Below are 542 nucleotides of genomic sequence, written 5' to 3'. Positions count from 1 at the left end.
CATAAGAAGCGCGCGAGCTGAATCTGGCCAAAGCTGGCCGTCGTGATCTTGAAGCGAACAGGCTATGCAAAATAAGCCACCGTATCTGCCACGCGCAAGAAGCAGCAATGCGATAGTCGACTATGCTGAGATGTCCGCAGTGTCATGTGAACAGATCGATCAACTGCAGAAGGCGAAATCCAAGTATATATCGCGTTTTAAATCTCTTACTTGTTGAAGAAGATACAAGTTAACATTTATGTAACCTATGTATATTATCCTCGGTGCGTACGGACGGAACGACGGGATGTCTTATCATTTATGTATTGTTGCTGTATTACTAAAAACGTTTCTTTCAGAATTGAGAAGGAAAAATCCCACCTGAAAGCCGAACTTGATGATGCCAAGGGCAATTTGGACCATATTACAAAAAACAAGGTACTAAAGGCTGCGTTTACTTGTAACTGCGTTTACTCATTATCTGTAGAAAAGAACACGACAGCGAAAAAATTATTAATTAAAGCTATATTGACAATTATATAATTCTAAAATATTAAAGGTTA

This window comes from Priapulus caudatus, unplaced genomic scaffold, assembly GCF_000485595.1.
Source record: "Priapulus caudatus unplaced genomic scaffold, Priapulus_caudatus-5.0.1 Scaffold89, whole genome shotgun sequence".
Lineage (NCBI taxonomy): Eukaryota > Metazoa > Priapulida > Priapulimorpha > Priapulimorphida > Priapulidae > Priapulus > Priapulus caudatus.
Note: the sequence above shows the minus strand (reverse complement) of the source record.